The 16,629-nt window shown below is 38.2% G+C and overlaps 1 protein-coding gene and 1 pseudogene across 9 annotated transcripts in view; both read right to left on the bottom strand.

The window, feature by feature from the left end:
• Positions 1-16,629, bottom strand: part of RBMS3 (RNA binding motif single stranded interacting protein 3) — a 716,964-nt gene that overhangs the window by 492,405 nt on the left and 207,930 nt on the right. The gene's annotated exons all lie outside the window — the stretch shown is intronic.
• LOC149748233 (DNA primase large subunit pseudogene) overlaps positions 1-16,629 on the bottom strand; it is a 91,877-nt pseudogene that overhangs the window by 47,970 nt on the left and 27,278 nt on the right. The window lies entirely within an intron of this gene.

Below are 16,629 nucleotides of genomic sequence, written 5' to 3'. Positions count from 1 at the left end.
CTGTTTTATGGTATTATTTGTTTGTTCCCCATGAGATTGTCTCTTCAACCAGACCTTGATTTTTCAGGGGTCTATATAATGCTTTATGCTTCTGTGGACATCCCTGAAATATCCAGGACAGAGTTGGATGAATAATAAATGTCTATGAAAATCTGCTGATTTTTAAGTAAATTTTATGAACCTGACAACTTTTTCCACATCAGAAACACCTACTAATGAGTGAACTACACTTACACACAAACAAATATGCATATACCATTAATTGAGCACTTGCTATATGCTGGTCACTACACAGAGTGCATTAGGTATTTTATTCCAAATTCTCACAACTACCTAATAAGCTGATATTATTATTCTCATTTTTTAAGGATGAAGAATTAAACTTAGATACCTTAAGTGATTTGCCCAAGTTGACACAGCTATTGAGTTACATTGCTTATATTTGAACTCAGGTGCATTTGGCTACAAAATCCCTACTCTTTCCTTGATAATCACACTGTCCTTAAAGCATAATGAATAAACTTGGGTAAAAGTCAGTCCCCTGGCCAGTCCTGGGGTCACAAAAACATTTGCAAGTCTTTTGTACACGTTGGACATGACTGCAGCTCCAAAAGGCACAAAAATGACCAAAAGTCATTGGACATAGTATAGCTGGACATTCATCATAGATTGTTAGAACTCACTTCTAGAGAAACTTCTTTCTTAAAGAAGCTTCTGATTTCACAACATGTAGCCCATTCTAGTACATCTGTGACTCTAATGTGAACTGTATGCATAATGTAAAACATAGCTTCACAGCAGAATTGACATTTGCCATTTGGGGAAGACATCAGACCTCAGATTCGGAAAATTCTGACATCATCTATTGACTCAACCTATTAAAAAAAAAAACTGCATCAAATATGTAGCATATGTGACCATTTTGAGAGCCGTGTTTTAGTAGCAGTGGAATCAGCTGTTCAGAGCACATGCTCAGTTTCCATGATATCCCTCAGTACCAAAGCACATAATCAGGTTCTCAGGAAAGTTCTGTGATGGAGTTGTTACTAATAAAGTAGTAGCTCCCAATCCTCGCTTAGGCTACTTAGCTTCCTTCTAATTCCCACCCAGATTTTCTTTGTCACTACCTTTCCTCCTCCAGCTCAACTGGCATCTTCTCTCTGATGCCTTTTCTCTCTTCCCCAAGTAGCTCATTTCAGTTCTGGTTATGATCCAACATGGCATTGAGCATACCTCTATTAGAAAGTGCATTGTATCATCAATTGTGCCAACGACAAAAATGCAATACTTTATCAATACTGCATTGTACTGTGCTGTACTATACCTTTGACCATCCTAATACTGAAGATGAGCTCTTCGAGGGTAGGGCATAGGTGTTATTTATTTTATATCCCTAGCCTTACATGCAGGGCTCACTCAATAATTGTTTGTTGGGTGAATGAATAAATGAGTGAATACCATATATCACATCCCCAACATCAGAATGTAAATTCTGATGCAAAGCTATTTTTGCATTATGCGTACAGTTCACATTAGAGTCACAGTTGTACAAGAATGGGCTAAAGGTTGTGAAATCAGAGAAGACAATCAGAGTGTCAATGAGAGTAAGTATATCTAGGCACAGATATATCTTCCACTTTGCAATGTGACAAAGTGCATATCCTACTGACAGTGATACATCACGTTTTAGATCTTATATTGAGCACATTCACTTCATTTCATTCAAAAAGAGAGTGAGTTATAACATCATTCAAGAGCCAAAATATGAAATAGTTGTAAAGTCTTTGTTGTAAAATGTTTTATGGCATTATGTTATTTTAAATTGACAAAGACACTCAAGAAAAAGAACTGACATAATATATTGAATGAGGAATTTCGTATAGTAGAGCAGGTACTCTAAGCTTTTTTTAATACAAGAATGCCACTGCTTCATTTAAAAGAATCAGAACTTGCAGTGGGAAAAATAGACAAAACCATGTCATGTAGAGAGAAGTGGCCCCATGAAGCTCACACATACCAGAAGCAGAAAAGATGAAAACCAAGCCCAACTTTTACATCTCATATCTTTAATTTCAAAACTTATAAAACAAGGTACCCAAGTGGATGAGAACACAGCCATTTTTGTCAACACATCAATCTCTTCACATAAAATGTTGAGGAAGTTAGAAACTTTCCAATATAAATACAAAATATTGGATAAAGCTCTTCTGTATCACTCCAAAAGATTCAGTCCTTGTGTTACCATAGCAGAAAGCTCACTGTCCAATGGATATTCAAATAATTCATAACATAAATCAATGATGCAGTCCATTTACCTCTGTGAAGATTATTTGTTTTATAGATTGTCTGTATTAGTCATAGTATTTTAAAAATTGTATGTAAAAATATATAACTATCACACCAGGTAAGTGAGAAGACAATAAAAGAATGCATGTTAAGCATTCCAGCTTAGTAATAAGCTTATAGCAGTTGATTCTCCAAAACAGTAGTTGCTGGAGTGATGTTCAATCTTTCAATTACTTAATAGTCGGACAATTTAAGCTTATATTATAAATACATTCTGAAAAACATAATTAAGAAAGTGAGTGGACTGCAAAATGTGTGCAGTGCTGTCTCCATTCAGTTATCAGTGGCTGCTTGTTCATTGGTCTTAACCCTTCCCACTATCACTGCAGGTGTACACACACCTCTGAGTGCTTTCCTTTCTTTCCACTGGGAGAATGTTTTGCATGACAAGGTACACATCTCTGAGACTTTTTTAGTCCATTCCACTTGGGGAGGTTCAGGGCTAAAGGGAAAATGCAAGGAAAATTCAATATGCTCCCCATATCAGGAAGACTATCATGTCTTCTTATAGATTCTTTTTACCTGATCAACTCTTATTTAATAAAGCTTGAATATATGGTCTCTAATGTCCACTATAAGGTCCCTTAAGATGCTCTCAGTGTAACATAATATCTATACTATCACAACCAAAGCCTTGTTTGCATACTTTCTTGAAAAATCTATGACTATGAATTTTGTGTGTAAGCACAGATCATGTCCCATAATACTGAAGGGGAGACTCCATGTTTTATACATACTCATGGTGCAGACCATCTACACCTAGTAGTAACACAGTAAACATCTGATGATGTGATAATGTTCCTCCAGGAATGATAAAAGCAGCTGTTCTAAACTGTGGTGCAAATTAAAAAAGGAAAAACTTATCAAAGTTAATCACTTACTGGCAGATGCATTGTGCTTGATTAACTATTCTCCTTACTCCCTGTGTTTACTTGTGCCTTAAGAATCCATTACAGACACTACTCACACCAAAATAAACTCTTCACTTTCATTATATTTTATGTATAATGTTACTCAACTGGGTTGCAGTATCACCTCAGTAAAAAAAATCCAAGAATAATTTTGCGCTCAACAGTTCTTTGCCCCACAGTGCTTTACATATCTCATTTCTACTACATCCGTCAGGGAAGACAGCCAGTTGTTTCTCTTTCTGGTCTCCAATCTCATCATCTCCCAGTGTGAGCCCCCAAATCCAACCAAAGTTGACTCCTGGAAGGTTCCAGAATATTCACTGCTAAAATGCAATTCCACCAGCCTAGAATTGTCTTCCTTTCCCCCTGCCTCTCTACTCACAACTTCCTTTGCCTCCTATCGGTGTGTCTCCTCCAGAAAGATTTCCGTCATCATCTGTTCTTTTAGCTGAATTAGGAGCATCCCCTCTCCCAGGGGGCCTGGTGTTTTCTCCTTGTAGCTCTGTTCCCACTGCACATAAGCACAGGCTTATTCCTGAGAGTTACTTGAGAACAGAAACCATCCTCCTTGTTTGTATCACCCAGCCATCATATGGAAGACAGCAGAGAATAGATGCTCAAGAAAAGTGGTTGAATAGACAATGATGAGGATATTAATTCCTATGTAAAAAATCAGCTTACAAGAAAACAAGGTTGAAACTTTTTTTTTGTTAGACCCACAACATATGAAATTACTAGGGAAGCTGTGTTTCTTCTTCCTTGTATTAAAAATGGTTTACAACAATATAATGGATAATATATTGGATTTATTCAAACGATAAAATACTGCACTGTGATGCGAATGACAAACAATGGCCATAAGCAACAATATGGAGGAATCTCCAACGATGAGCAAAATGAAGCAGACAGACAAAAGCACATATTAAAAGATTCTATTTATATAAGTTTATGTATTAGAAATCAGGATGGGGGTTATCCTTGGAAGGAGTTAGTAACTAGAAGCGGCGTGTAGGTTTGCAGTGCTGGTCACATCCTGCTCTGTGAGTTGGCTGCTGGTGATATGGGTGTGTTCAGTTTGTGAAAACACACCAAGAAGCTGTACACTGACAATTAGTGCACTTTTCTACTAGAGAGCGTTTTTCAATAAAACGTTCAGAAAATAATAGCATGGTGGCAGAGGTTAATGATATTTCTAATGAAAAGGAGCCACACAGACATGGAGCAGCAAATAATACTTCCCATCCTTCCATTTTCTGAGGGAATTTTACTGTTTTCTTTCAAGTCTCTAAGAGCCTTAGTTTAGAACCATTTGGCACAGGCTGAATAAAGACGAAATATACAAACAGAATACAAATAGAGGTGCTAATAAATCATCAGCAACATATTGATTTTTATTGTGTAAAGAGACTTTTACCTATATCATAGCATAGTAATTTGGAAAAAAACAAAACAAAACACAAACTAAGGCCCCTGACATAAAATTCATTATAGCAATAAAAATAGTAGTTTTGAGAAGAAAATATTATAACATATGCCCTGTATCCCCACATACATATATTTATGTCTTGCAAATAAGCCTGATTCTATTGCCAGGTGGATTCCTTTTGAAGCTACATGATTTTTCCCAATTGGATTAGTGTGGGTTTCATTGTACCCTGCTTACAGATGTGTGTTACTCAATAGAAATTCACCCACAAAGAGGAAGTAATATATTCTGCTCAGGAGGTGGCCTCTTGTCCCCTTTGTCTTAAAGTTAACCACTGCTAAACCAAAGTTAAAGTTGATGTGTTTAGATGGTATGAGCTTTCATGTGCCATGGGAACATAATTGGTTCCACTTTCCTTAACATTAAATGTAATGAAAAGCCACATTTCATGCCCATAAGACTGAAATTCTACTAACAGTCTTCAGCCCACTCCTCACTTGAGCACTGACATTTTAATAAGTGATTATTTTTTCCATTATAGAGGGGCTATATCTCATAAAATCAGATTTGGAAAATGTAGAAAAAAATAGAAAGACAGAAATTATTCATAATCTCACCTCACAAACTCTTGCTAGGTAGGTTAATTTCCTTTCCTACATATGGGTTTTCTTGTTTATGGGTTTCACATATCACACCACTTACATAATTCCTTATCCAGCACTAACACTTTCAAAGACTTTCTATATGACTATTAAGTATAAGCAATGCCAAAATCAATGTAGTATATAACATAAAAATTATTTCAGTACTGTTAGAACAGTGTAAGCCACACACACAAACAAGCAAGTATGTAAAAGTAGTGATCTTCATTAGGTGGTTTACAATGTACACACTTAAAAAGGCATCTTTATTATTATTATTACTATTATTATTATTGCTATTACTATTAAATTAATTAACTAATTATCTAATTTTTAGTGAATGTTACCAAGTACCAAAGGATGTCCTCAGGAATGTAAGGGTTACAGTTCATTTACTGCCTTTCTACTGCCTTTTTTAATTTCAAGTATATCATCATTTCAGGGTATGTCATCATATCAAGGAACTTCAAAAGAATAAAGGTGTGGATGGCTGACACCTGCTGATATATGTGTCTCCTGGCTATTTTTTTTTTTTTCATTTTTTTAAATTTTTTGGCTGTGCCAGGTGGCATGTGCGATCTTAGTTCCCTGACCAAGGATCAAACACGTGCCCCCTGCATTGGATCTCCTGCCTATTTTAGAACTGATTTTCCTACACGTATCTTTTGAGCTAACATTTACTGCTTCCTCCTGGAAATTACAGGCTTCTCAAAAAAATAGCAACATTAGAAAGCATACAGATCTGTGTGTTTGTATGTGTGTCTTTGTGTACATGCACTTATAGAGCGGTCTCTTCCTACAGCCCCTACAGCAGAGTCCCTAAGAGAAAAGATTTAATCTTGTTTGAGCGATAGCTAATATTTCTACTTCAAGTTGTCGCTATGCTGAAAAAATTCATTCACTGCACATAAGGGACAGGCCTTCCAAACACTCAAAAGAATCTTTGAAACCGTGAAGCTTCAATTTCCTATTCTATGATAGCTGAATATTTTAAAGTATTTACTATCAAACTGCAGTTTAAAGACAAACAGACATTTCTAACACTTAAAATACGCATTGCTTTTTGACATTTTCTATATTGTACTCAAAAGGTAAAAGTTTGGGGATAGTCACGGATTTTTTTTTTAATATTAGTTTATTTATAACCCTGTATTGTTTTGTTTGTGTTAGAATTCAGAATACTGAATTTTTAATAATTCAGATTGAAAATAATAAATGTGTTTATTTTAATTATACATTGAATTACATAGTATTATATATACTGTTATTATATATTATTTTATATAAATAAATATATTAATTATATGTTAATTTATATAAATAAATTAATAAGTATTTATATATAAATGAGTATTGAATATGTGAGATTATTTATAACATATAGAAAAGATGTAAAAACTTTTTAGATAAACATATATCACAGAGCTGAAGAAATAAATTATTGCTTATAATTGTCAAATACTTTGTTTCCCTCTTTCTAACCCCATTTCCTGCACTTACTTCTATAGATAACCACTCCCCTGTATTCTCTAATAAAGTACCCCTTGTTTTTCTCTACTGTTTTATCATATTATATGATATATATTGGTTGTTTTACTCATGTTAGAACTTTACTTCAATGAATTATAGTTTACATGTTTTACTACACCTCATTTATTTCACATTTTAAATCATCAATTCAATCAAGCTGGTGCAAGGGACTGGGATTCTTTTATTTTCACTGGGGTAGAGTGTTCCTTTGAACAGGTAATTCACAATTGTTTATCACAGTTCCTATCTATTTTCACTTAGGTTTATCCATACACATCCCTTCATTTTTGACACTATGAACACCACTATCATTAATATTTTCATATTCACTGGTGCAGATGTTCGGGAGGCGAACAGCTGAGGCATGTAGAACACATGTTGTTTCCCAAAGTGGTGTATCGCCCACAGAATACTGGTTTCTCCACAACCCTACCAATGTTTCATGTTGCAGGCTTCTCTAATGTTTCTCAAACTATTGATTTTAAAATATTATCATTCTTTATGAGTAAAATGTCTAAGTTTTACAGATTAGTAAACAGTGCCTTAATGAAACGTGATGGACTAAATTAGGCCAGGTTTCCAGGCATGCCTTCCTGCTATTTATGAGAAATCAATATACTGTAACTTTATTGCGTCATGAACTACGTCCAACTCACGGTCTGATTTTTAGAAGAGGTAAATGTTTGTAATGTTCTGTCTCACTATGTCTCTATAATTCACCATAATTTGAAGTAGGATCTTGAATCTGTGTGCATGTGTGTGTGTATGTATGTATATGTGTTTGTGTGTGTGTGTGTGTCTTGAATATAAAACAGGCAATGTCAGCAACTCAAAATGACGTTATCTAGAGAGCATCCATGTTTCCAAATACTGCATAGAAGGTTCTGTCTCCACAAGACTTTGGTCAATTTGAGGCAGTTTACATTAGGTCTGGAGAAGACTCTTGTAGCTTAGAAAACTGATGCCCTGCAAAATAAACTACTTAAGAGGGTTTTCAAATAATCCCAGTAGTAAGTAGTTGACAGTCAAAATAAAACTAAGTCTTCTGGTGTTACCACAGAGACAAAACTAAGAGCTGAAGTAAATGTTCCTCTTATTTCCAGTCATCTCTCAAATATTACATAAGCTATTAGAGTACTTTCTATATTGAAAAGCCCAAAACCCAAGTCCTACAAAGTTACTGTATTTCACCCAGTACTCAGGATCAGCCATTTAGGTTATTCCAGATTAGGTTAATGCCACATGATGTTTTCCAAGTGTAATGCCATATAAAAAGCCAAGGCTTTCGGGAGGTAACACATGGGTCTTGTGTGTGGTTATCTAAACAAGCTTATGTTTTATCAAGCCATAAGCCTTCTGGGGCATCTGGCACCACAGAAGCCAAAGAACAGGCAGATTTCTGGTCCACCCCTCCCTTCTGAAGGATGGAAAATTTCAAGAACATCAACAATGTAGCATGCAGACCGCTGGCCGACTCAAGCTCATTTTAAAATAAAAACTCAGCAAAAGCAACCCAATTTATGGGATCTTTTATGACCCTCAAGTCGCTTCCACTGTCGTACCTATTTCTGTATTATACAGGTATGAGGCCACATTAATGTAGAGAAACAAAATAGCTGAAGGTATGCATAGCATTCCTTGAAAGTTTAAACTTTAGCTAAAAGGCAAAGAGGTAAAACAATATTTATTCCTCTCCCTTGATAAAAGCCCTACTAGACTCTCAGTTCCTTAAGTTAATAGTCTCACACCTGTACATATTTTTGAAGCCTAATTCTTCACCTACAAAAGATGTCACATGCTTAAGTCTCTTGATTTGTGACCTTGCTGTTCAAAGTACAGTCTATGGAACATGGCACAGACATCACCTTCAGCTTCTTAAAAATGCAGAACGTGAGGCCCAGCTCCAGACCTACTGAATCAGAATCTGCATTTTAACTAGATCCCCAAGGATTTCATATACACATCACTGTCGTAAACACACAGTTTAATGACATCCACACACAAAAGTCATGAAATTCCATGCATTTTTGTTGAACCTAGGAGTTAAAAGAAATTAACTTTCTATTAGGAGTCAAGGTAACTTTTCCAGTTACCAAAACTCTGCCTTTGCCAAAGCTGACTAGTTGAAAAAGGTAGATTTGAACTTTATTTGAGGCTCTGGTTTTCTTCTCCTTTTGCAAGATTTTGTACACTGTCATCTGCCATGTACTCATAGTCTATAGCTAATACATGCAGACAACTCATGTCAAAATTGCAGCAAAAGGCACTTTGGTCTCATCTGGGGAAATTTGTAAAACTTGAAAAGAAAATCCCGGCTTAGAGAATGTGAAAACTCTTCAGAAATTTAATTATATTTCACTTGGCCTAAAATGTCCCCATAGCCTTTGGTCAAACAATTTGAGAGTAATCTAGTAGCAACGGGATCTGTGTTATCAAGTCTAAATCAATGCCAGCCTTATGTAAATAAAGACTTAGGGACACAGAGCCAAATTCCGCTGGCACCCTGCATTAGTATCACTAAATACAATGGTAATAAAACAATTAAGCAACATTCAAACTGCACAGAGAGTTAAAATTACAGTGCCGTTATTACCTAAACCACAGATTATGAAAAAAATAAGGCCAACACTGTCTGTGTATAAACAGTGATTAATTTGTCATTGTGTGAGCTCCGTGTGTGTGTGTGTGTGTGTGTGTGTCTGACAAGCTGTTCAGCCTCCTGCCTTCCTAAGTAGGTTTTACTGTTAAATTATGGCTAGAATTAACCAACATGCCAGTACACCATGATATTAATCTCCCAAGTATTCAATCACGTAACAATAGCACCATTATTCTGGAGAACTCTGCTTGTTCACTGTTCATGTTTTCAGATGTTTCATTAAGAGTAATTTTATTTCCAAAGAATTCAAAAGTTGTGCAAATGCATGATCTAAAAAAAAAAAAAAAGTCTTAAATTTTTCATCCTCCAAAAGGAAGCCAAAAAAAAGAGAAAAAGATAATCAAACAATCACTAGGTTGGTGAATTCAAAACAATGATTGAAAATAAAAGCATCTGGAGAGTTCATGGAAAGGACACTTGAAAAGGGTGTTGTGGAGCATGGGAGGCTGCACTCTGCTTTTCACAGAGAAAACACCCACTTCCAGGTGTGTTTTCTGTCAGTCGCTATAATTCAGCCGTGGTTGCAACAGCTGTGTCCCCTTCTTGTCATATACCTATGGCCTGTAATTGGCATCAGTGTGAGGAAACGTGTGTCATTGCTGTATCAGAACCGGCCTTCTCTTCAGACGACTGACTTGTATAGTTCATTAAAAGCATTTCTCAAGTGGCCTTCCTATTGAATTTTGACTTCCAGAGTGCCCACAGAGGAACAGTTAACAGGCAGTGAGTGAGATCCTGCCATGGAGTCACACTGCTTCTTGAATGACATCCAAAATTCAGTGAGCCCAGTGTTTCCAGGACCTGCTGCTGACACAGCTGTTCAGATGGCCCAGGGCAAACCAGAGCGACCAAATCTTTCTCTCCTAGTCAACTCCACCAAAATATGCCCAGACCTGAATTAGGACGGAATTCAAGAAGTAAAATCACAAAGCATATATGTACAGCACTCTTCCTGTGATTTCAGAATCTGCAGGGCCGAACAAATACTTAGGGAATCTTCACTTTAAAAAGTCAATAATATGAATGAGTCGCCTTGGAAAAGTCAATCCTCTGAATAGCAAGGCTTTCTGTCTTTGAACACACCTTTTTGAGGACTTTACATAAAGTATTCCAATTAAAGAAAATGTTCACCATATAGATACCTGAACTTATAAATACAAAGTGTGTGTTTCTAAAAGGGGTCTCACTAGATATGCAGGAAAAAAAAATGTTTCAAAGGAAATGCACATTTCCCTCTATGCTGGTCCCAAATCATAAAGCCTTTTGTTTTTGTTTTTTTATAAATTTATTTGTTTGTTTTTTGGCTGCATTGGGTCTTCACTGCTGGGCGCAGGCTTTCTCTCATTGCAGTGAGCAGGGGCTGCTCTTCATTGTGTTGTGTGTGCTTCTCATTGCAGTGGCTTCTCTCGTTGTGGAGCGCGGGCCCTAGGCGCGTGAGCTCAGTAGTTGTGGCACGCAGGCTCAGGAGTTGAGCGCAGGCTCAGCAGTTTTGGTGCACGGGCTTAGTTGCTCTGCGGCATGTGGGATCTTCCCAGGCCAGAGCTCAAACCCGTGTCCCCTGCATTGGCAGGCGGATTCTTAAGTCCCATAAAGCCTTTTGAAAAGATAAATGGAGTCCACCAATATGGCAGAAATAATAGAAGCACTCTCTCTGGAGTAATATATTAATTATTTATTATTAATTATTTAAGTGCTATTGTGTTCCCATCTCTAAATATACACTTGTATGCTAGAAGCAGTCATTGAAATATATTGCCCAACTACTAATGCTGGCGCATTGCACTGAGAAGCTGGAATGCTTACCACCAATAAATCCATTCGCTGACATTTATGTCTTTTATTCACGTGACTTGTGCTGTGGCTTTTCAGAAAGCAGGAAAAGAAGAAGCCAGACTTTCATTTTCCATTTCCTGCCTTGAAAACCCTTCATTGTTATCTGCCTTGTTTTGTGGACCTGGCACACCCTTTTAGAGAAATGAGATTGAGCTAGACAGGTAAATGAAGGTGTTTCTCACTGTCATGTTTATTATTTACTATTCAGGTATGGATTTTATAACTATATATCCGGCTGCTTCTGTATTCCAATCACTGTCCTGGGACTAGAGAGATGGATCAAGTGTAAGCTCTGTCTCAAAACTGCTCACTGACTAATGCGGCATCAGAGGCATGAAAATAAATCCATCCAATACAGTGTCAGGGGTACCAAGTGGCTGTGATTCAAGCATCCACACTATGACATCACGAGGAATGTGGATGAGAAAGGACACACCTCTGCTGTGAGCCAGGGATGGGTGGGGTGAGCAGTGGAAGATGAGTCTCACAAGCTTCCTTCCCAGAGGAAGTAAACTTGAGCTGAACCTCAGAGCTGTGTTTGTTTTTGTTTGTTCATTTGTTTTTCTGACAAACAACATTCAACCCGTGATATTCACTGAAAGCCTTGTGGACTCCGGCAGTCACAGAGAGCTCAATCCATCAGCCAGACATTTACTTGGTGCCTGTTAAGTACAACAAGTGCCATAGAAGACATTCAGGGAAAAAAATTGTTTTAAAGGTTCAAGGTCCTGGCTTTAACTTGCTTCTAGTTCAGCTGAGAGTTAACCATGGCTTGAACAACTCACTTGAAAGCCTAGGCAGGCTGATAAAGACCAAATATGATCATTTAAAGGAGGGGTTGGGGGTGCGGCAAAGCAGAGGAGGAGAGCGACCCTCAGTCTAAACTCAGCTGTCTTGAGCAAATGGCCCTTGTGACAATCTTGAACCAGACAGACGCCCTGCACGTGGCCACTCACCCTGAGAGACGGGGCCTCCCCTCCTGTCCGCCATCCTCACTGGCTGCAGCCACAGATGTACTTGGCTTCCTTCATCTTAGAGTTCTTTATATCTGAGAAACCCTTAGAGCCCCAGGTAGTGGCCAGGCTGACTTTCCACTGAGCTGTGGTCCGTTTTCACGTTAAATTGTTTCAGGACTGCAGGTTTCGAAGGAAAAACAAGATCACGACAGATGCAGAAGGTCTCGAAGACAATTATGCATTATTTTGGAATTGCGTCACAGTCAGTGAGGGGACCTGGCTGGCTGCACTTTGTACTTTGATGGGTGGAATGTAGGTGTGGCTGCATCTAGTCTCCTAAGAATACAAAAGCCAACAGGATATACGCTGTCTTCTTATTTTGCTCATCTAAGTTCCACAAGATAGTTTAATGTAATATGTGAATTAAAGAACACTTGGGAGCTGGGTTAGGGAGCAAAGGAGGCAGATGTACAGAGTCCTCACCACAGAGGATTTCTAGGTAATGAGGTGTCCACTCCACATACTTTGCCCTGGAATAAGCCTCGGTGTTCTGGCTGCAATGGCCAAGACTAGTGCCCAGAGGCCCCTCTGTGAACCAAGAGCACTTCCTCTTTCAGGCTGTTCTTTTACTAACTACAAACACAGAATCCTGGAATTTTGGTATTTTGACAAGTGGGCCTGTAACCTTTCTGTAACCAAAGGTCCCTGAGAGAATTGTGCTCATAGGACTCAGCACTATTTCCAAGGGAGCAACGGTGAGATTCCAGGCCTGGGAAGAAACTGGTCTATGAAGAGCGATTCTAGAATTCCAATATGTTAACCCCGACCACATCAAAGCTACATTCCTACACATTTAAGCTCCATGTTGGAAAGGCATTTCCCAGGCAGGCAGGGCTATGGAAAAGTGGCACGTTCACCATTTGACTTTGCTAATGTTAAGTGATACGAAGTAAGTACATGTGTTCCTTGGTTCTTGATCAAAATAGCAAAGATGCCCAAACGTTTACCTAAAAGCAGGTGAAATGTTAACACGCTGTGATTTACCACATAGGGGCTCTGGAAACACAAATCACCCAAATGTCTCCGTGTTCTGAAAGCCTTTCCTCGAGGTTCCTCTCCTCTGCAGCTTAAATCAAGTCCCTTTGGCATCAACTCTCACAATACCCTGTACTTTTCTTCTACAGCTTTTGGTGGTTTCACGTTCACTCCCTTCATTACACTTACAGATTCATAAGGACATCATCATATCTATTCTGCTGCCCTTTGATACCCCAATACCTAGCATAGCACCAGTCACATAATGAGCACTTGCTAAGGTTTTGTTGAACTCGTGACTGAGCTCTGTATCTAAAACACTGTAGCTATCTGAAAAAACAAAAAATAGGTTGAATTTTGCAATTCCACTCTTAGTTTTCTTAAGCCATTTTGTGTTTCTAAGAAAAAGCCATAAGTAAGAGCCCTGATGGGCACAATCCATCCTCTTAGCTTACGGATTTATCATTCCCAACAGCCTGGCCATGGCTGCAATCTATGAATACACATTTGGCACAGCATCAAAAAATAGCTTCATTGAAACTGCTAAAATAGGAGAAGCTGGGGTAAAGTAAGTGCTACATTCACTGTAAGGGCTGAGTATATTCGGGAAAGCAGAGCCAGTGGCTTTGTCCCAGAACTGACATTTAAGAATCAGGGAGGGACTTCCCTGGTGGCGCAGTGGTTAAGAATCCGCCTGCCAATGTAGGGGACATGGGTTCGAGCCCTGGTCCAGGAAGATCCCACATGCCGTGGAGCAACTAAGCCGGTGAGCCACAACTACTGAGCCTGCGCTCTAGAGCCCGTGAGCCACAACTACTGAGCCCGTGTGCCACAACTACCAAAGCACGCATGCCTAGAGCCCATGGTCCACAACAAGAGAAGCCCGAACACCAAAACGAACAGTAGCCCCCACTCGGCACAGCTAGAGAAAGCCCGCATGCAGCAATGAAGACCCAACACAGCCAAAAATTAATAAAATTAAATGTTTAAAAAAACAAACAAACAAAAAAGAACCAAGGAAAGTGAGGTGCAGCTCTGAGGCTGAAGACAGGTAACTGCCAACAATATGGCCCCGACTGCCCAGAAAGCTGAATAAATGGACAATAGAAGTAAATGAGAATATGTAATGCCATCCAATTAGGAGGTGATATATAATAGTATACATGCAAGCAAGTAACCAGTGATTTATCATTAAATATCTGGAAAAGACAAAAACTATAATTCAAAAAGATACATGCATCCCAATGTTCACTGCAGCACTGTTAACAATAACCAAAACATGGAAGTAACCAAAATGTCCATTGACAGATGAATGGATAAAGAAGATGTGGTACATATATACAATGGAATATTACTCAGCCATAAATGAATGAAATAATGCCATTTGCACAAACATGGATGGGCCTAGAGATTATCATACTAAGTGAAGTAAGTCAGAGAAAGACATGTCATATTATATCACTTATATGTGGAATCTAAAAAGTAATACAAATGTACAAAACAGGAACAGACTCACAGACGTAGAAAACAAACTTGTGGTTACCAAAGGCGAAAGGAGGTGGGATAAATTAGGAGTTTGGGATTAACAGATACAAACTACTATACATAAAATAGGTGAACACAAAGGATCTACTGTATAGCACAGAGAACTATACTCGATATTTTGTAACAACCTGTAGTGAAAAAGAATCTGAATATATATAAAACTGAATCACTTTGCTATATACCTGAAACTAACACAGCATTGTAAATCAACTATATTTTAATTTAAAAAATATTTGAATTGACAAACAATAGGAAATGAAGAAATGTCATAGCCTCAAGACAGCCTCTCCTAAAAGGAGGCCCAACCTGACATTGATGTCAGCACCCTTGAGAAAGGGTCTGTAGAGAAATGGGACTTAACAAATGAAGCTGTAACTCAGGAATCAGATTAACAGTGGTAATTAGGACAGAATCTTCCATGAGGGTAATTCTTTATTTTTGATCATGCATTTAAATCGCTCTACTTCATGATGTATTATCATCCACACTAAAGAGAAAGAAATAGAGACTCAGAAAATGAAGTACCTTGCCCCAAATTAACAAGGCTAAAAAGGGGCAGATTTAAACTCAAAATGTTAGACTCCCTTTTTATATTTAGACTTCTTGTCAATGCAAAATATTAAAGACTCATGAGTATCTCACACAGAGAAGATCACTTCCCACTCCTACCTCCACATTTCCAGAGGTCCTCACACACAATGTTGCAATATTACCAAGATGTACACTCTTCCAATCTGTGTGTATCAAAGCTTCTTTTTGCAATTGTTAGACTTTTTCAACACTTTTTGGGAATTGTGTGAAACTAGGGGTGCCATTTTGTTGTTGTTGTTGCTGTTATTGTCTGCATGATAGGAGAGTCTTAGAGAGAGGGGCCACAGGAACAGGTAAAGCCAAGTGAGGCTCTGGGTTTCAGGAAGGGAGACAAGAAGACAGTAAAAAGAAAGGCATGGGCATGATGCTGAAGCATGGGTCTCTGAAGACAGAGACAGCTTTAGAGGGTGGGGAAATCCCTCAAGACTGAAAAACTATATGATGAGTGTTCTCAAACGGAGTCTTCAGATAATTCTAAGATACAACAAGAAATGCAAGAAAGGAAGAAAAGAAAACTGCATGTTCAGGTGAAACAGCAACAAAATGAGAAAATCAAGACAGGACATCCACTTGAAACTTAGTGTCCAGTTGGAAATGACATATAAGAAGCACAATTTCTGGCTACTTTGCACTGGGGATTTCTATTAAGGAAACTTGCTTTTGGACTGGAAAAGTAGAACCAATGTTGAGATCATAAAAGAAGGCTGAGCCCACTGAACCCATCTTTCTCCCTAGACGATGTAAGGACAGTTCAGGGAAGATGTGTTAAGGGAACTAAGATGGGTCTGACTCTTGCTGAGCTCAGCCAGTATAAATGAGTTGAATGCTCAGAATCAGACACACTTCTCTCTAAGAAGAAACTGCCTTCTTGAGTTTATGTCTCTAACCCTGGTCTCCCCTGCAAGCACTATTCCCAATTCCCCAACTGTCCCCAAAGTAGGCTGTGAGAAGAAACTATTAATAATTTTTATTTAGTTTGATTTTAAAATATAAAAGAAATTAAGTGGTACTGCACATTGACTCTATAGATTGACACAGTCGGACCCTCACTTAGTTCTTCTGTAAGTTAGTTAAGTGCCACTAAGGGCAGTGGGACTGAGGGTGGTCTCCATAGATCAGCAGTGGCAGAACCCAGGAGCTTATAAAAATGGAATTC

Source organism: Delphinapterus leucas, chromosome 10 (genome assembly GCF_059928025.1).
Source record: "Delphinapterus leucas isolate spDelLeu-1000000601 "Yukka" chromosome 10, BTC_Dleu_Yukka2, whole genome shotgun sequence".
NCBI lineage: Eukaryota > Metazoa > Chordata > Mammalia > Artiodactyla > Monodontidae > Delphinapterus > Delphinapterus leucas.
This window is presented reverse-complemented; position numbering and strand designations above follow the sequence as displayed.